This window comes from Hylobates moloch, unplaced genomic scaffold, assembly GCF_009828535.3.
Source record: "Hylobates moloch isolate HMO894 unplaced genomic scaffold, HMol_V3 SCAFFOLD_59, whole genome shotgun sequence".
Classification (NCBI taxonomy): domain Eukaryota; kingdom Metazoa; phylum Chordata; class Mammalia; order Primates; family Hylobatidae; genus Hylobates; species Hylobates moloch.
The window spans coordinates 166,236-170,309 of record NW_026652334.1 but is presented as its reverse complement, the minus strand read 5'-3'; positions in this window follow the sequence as shown (position 1 = coordinate 170,309).

Here is a 4,074-nt window from a genome sequence, read left to right as displayed (position 1 = left end):
CAAGAGAGCAGATGGCAGCCCCCAGGTAGTACAGCAGGAAGGCTGTGAGGGTGGTTTCCACACGAGGAGCAAATGGTAACAAGTGGGTGAGACCCTCACCCATGTCACCATCACAGCCACTCTAGACAGAGGACTCATGTGTTATCCTCATTGAACAAACGAGAAAACCATGGCTCCCTACGCGGCCCAGCTGTGAGTGAACGCAAACTCGGGTCTGCCCGACCCACAGCCTGCTCTTGACCTCTGATCATCTGGTTAAGAATTAATCAGATAAATAAGGCAGGAACAGAGAGAAAAGCCCAGGAAGTGAAGACGAAGTTATGTGATTTGAAGCTAGAGATGAAAAAGAGGAAGATCAGAGGAGGATTAAGGCAACAGGACGCCGGTGTGCACATGAGTCCCCTGGAGAGGCGGGAAACACGCAGGTTCTGTCTATCCAATGGAATGGGGTGAGCCTCTGCCTCTCTCAGGCTCCCACATGAGTCCGCTCCATGGTCCTCAGACCACACTAGCGAGAGCCTGGGGGAGGGAGGGAAGGGTTTCTGGAAGAGTTGGGTCTTAAATTATTTGGGGACAAGGAATAGAGAAGCTGACAGCCCAAGCCATGGGTTTTAGCATTTTCTCTGGAGGCACAAATCCCTTTAAGAATCAAATAAAAAATATAGACCTTTGCCTCAGAGGAAGGCATGCGCAGGTGATACTGTGAACAGTTTCAAGGGCTCTCAACTCCCAAAAGCACATCCACACGGGATTAGGAGGCCCTAAATGTTAATATGAGAGAGAAGCACAAAAATGGGCCCCTCTTAGAAGACGTAGAAATATACAGTTCCAAAATATATAAGAGCTCCTACAATTCAATAACAAGAAATCTAATAGCCCAATCTTTTCTTTTTTTTTTTTTAATTGGAGATGGCGTTTTGCTGTGTTGCCCAGTCTGGTCTTGAGCTCCCGGGCTCAAGCGATCCCCCCACTTTGGCCCCCAAAGTGCTAGGATAACCCAATTTTTAAACGGGTTAAAGACTTTAATAGACATTTCTTGGCCAGGGGCGGTGGCTCATGCCTGCAATCCGAGCACTTTGAGAGGCCAAGGCGAGGGAATCACCTGAGGTCAGGAGTTTAAGACCAGCCTGGCCAACATGGTGAAACCCCGTCTCTACTAAAATATAAAATTAGCCAGGCATGATGGCAGGTGCCTGTAATCCCAGCTACTCAGGAGGCTGAGACAGGAGAATCGCTTGAACCTGGGAGACAGTGGTTGCAGTAAGCCAAGATCATACCACTGGACTCCAGCCTGGGTGGCTGAGTGAGACTCCATCTCAAGAAAAAAAAAAAAAAAAATAGACATTTCTCCAAAGACATACAAATGGCCAACATGTATATGAAAAGACGCTCAGTGTCAGGCCGGGCGCGGTGGCTCACGCTTGTAATCCCAGCACTTTGGGAGGTCAAGACGGGCGGATCACGAGGTCAGGAGATCGAGACCACGGTGAAACCCCGTCTCTACTAAAGATACAAAAAAAATTAGCCGGGCGCGGTGGCAGGCACCTGTAGTCTCAGCTACGCGGAGAGGCTGAGGTAGGAGAATGGCGTGAACCGGGGAGGCGGAGCTTGCAGTGAGCCGAGATTGCGCCACTGCACTCCAGCCTGGGCGACAGAGCGAGACTCCGTCTCAAAAAAAAAAAAAAAAAAAAAAGATGCTCAGTGTCACTAATCATCAGGGAAATGCAAATCAAAATCATGATGATGTATCATCTCATACCTATTAGGATGGCTATTATCACAAAAAACAAAACGAGTGTTGATGAGGATGTGGAGAGATTGGAACTCTTGTATACTGTTGGTGGGAATGCAAAATGGTGCAACCACTATGGAAAACACTTCGGAGATTGCTCAAAACATTTAAAATAGAACCGCTATATGATTCAGCAATTCCACTTCTGGGTGTTTATCAAAAATCACTGAAATCAAGTTCTTGCCGGGTGTGGTGGCTCACGCCTGTAATCCCAGCACTTTGGGAGGCCAAGGCAGGTGGAATACTTGAGGCCAGGAGTTCAAGAACAGCCTGGCCAACATGGCAAAACCCCATCTCTACTAAAAATACAAAAAATTAGACGGGCATGGTGGTGGGCGCCTGTAATCCCAGCTACTCGGGAGGCTAAGGCAGGAGAATCACTTGACCCCAGGAGGGGTAGGTTGCAGTCCATTGCACTCCAGCCTAAGCGACAGAGTAAGACTCCATGTAAAAAAAAAAAAAAAAAATAGAGATCAAGGTCTTGAAGAGATATTAGCACTTCCTTGTTTATTGCAGCATTATTCGCAATAGCCAAGATGTGGAAATGACCTAAGTGTCCATCAATGGATTCGTGGATAAAGAAAATGTAATATACACAATGGAATACTATTCAGCCTTAAAAAAAAAAAAAAGAGGAAAATCCTGTCATTTGTGACAACACGGATGAACATACAGCACATTGTGCTAAATGAAATAAGCCAGGCACGGATTGACAAATACCGCAGGATTCCAGTTACATAGGTTATCTAAATCAACTTTGCAGAATTAGAGAGCCAAATGGTGGTAGTCAGGGGCTGGAGTGAGGGGGTAATGAGTTGCTGGTCAATGTGCATAAAGTCTCAATTATGCAAGATAAATAAGTTCCAGAAATCTTCTGTGCAACACTGTCCCTATGGTTAACAATACTGTATTGTATACGTAAAAGTTTAAGACGGGCCAGGTGCAGTGGCTCACTCCTGTAATCCCAGCACATTGGGAGGCCGAGGAGGGTAGATTCACTTGAGGCCAGGAGTTCAAGACCAGCCTGGCCAACATGGCAAAACCCAGTCTTTACTAAAAATACAAAAATTAGCCGATGTGGTGGCACATGCCTGTAATCCCAGCTACTTGGGAGGTTGAGGCACGAGAATCGCTTGAACCCGGGAAGCGGAGGTTGCAGTGAGCTGAGATCGCGCCACTGCATTCCAGCCTGGGCAACAGAGCAAGACTCTTGTCTCCAAAAAAAAAAAAAAAAAAGGTTTAAAGATGAAAACAGGGGCCAGGTGCGGTGGCTCATGTCTGTAATCCTAGCATTTTTGGGAGGCCAAGGCAGGCAGATTGCCTGAGCTCAGGAGTTTGAGACCAGCCTGGGCTGTTGCGAAACCCCATCTCTACTAAAAAAACACAAAAATTAGCCAGGCGTAGTGGTGGGCGCCTGTAATCCCAGCTAATCAGGAGGCTGAGGGCTGAGAATCGCTTGAATCCAGGAGGTGGAGGTTGCCGTGAGCCGAGATTGTGCCATTGCACTCCAGACTGGATGATGGAGTGACACTGTCTCAAAAAAAAAAAAAAAAAAAAAAAAAATGAAAACAGGAGGTAGAAACATGAGTGATCAACTAGTCCAGTTCTCTCTCACAAATGCACCTTAGAAGATGCCAGGAACCCGCTCACAGCACCCAGAGGGTGGTGGTGCTGGGCCTTCAGTCCAGTTTGTCTGAGGCCCAAGCCCCAACCTCATCACTCTCCTCAATCAAGACGCCTGAAGATAGAGATGAAAAGCCATCCACAAACCCCAATCTTCACCACACACAATAGGTTGCATCTCTTCATCCTTTTGTCTTGGAAAGAAGCTTACAATTTGGAAAGTGGTGGACACCCTGGTATGAGCCCCCATTCTAGCCAGGAGGGGAGGGCACAGCAATTTGCATGGTTAGGGACAAGTTCAAGGAATCAGAGAGCTCCTCCAGCCTCTTGCCAGATGCCCTCACACCCTTGCCTTCTCGGAGGGTAACTCAGGACTCTCCCAGCAGCCTTGACAACTCCTACTACATCCCTACCCCACATGGCCAGAACGCTGGCCTTTCTCTATGCCCGACGCCAGTTCACAGCAGGAAGAACAAGCCAAGCAGATCCACTGCAGACCACCAAGTTCATTTCATGAAAACTCAGCACACAAGAAGTCAAGTCTAGCCGGGCGCGGTGGCTCACGCCTGTAATCCCAGCACTTTGGGAGGCCGAGGCGGGTGGATCACGAGGTCAGGAGATCGAGACCACGGTGGAACCCCGTCTCTACTAAAAATACA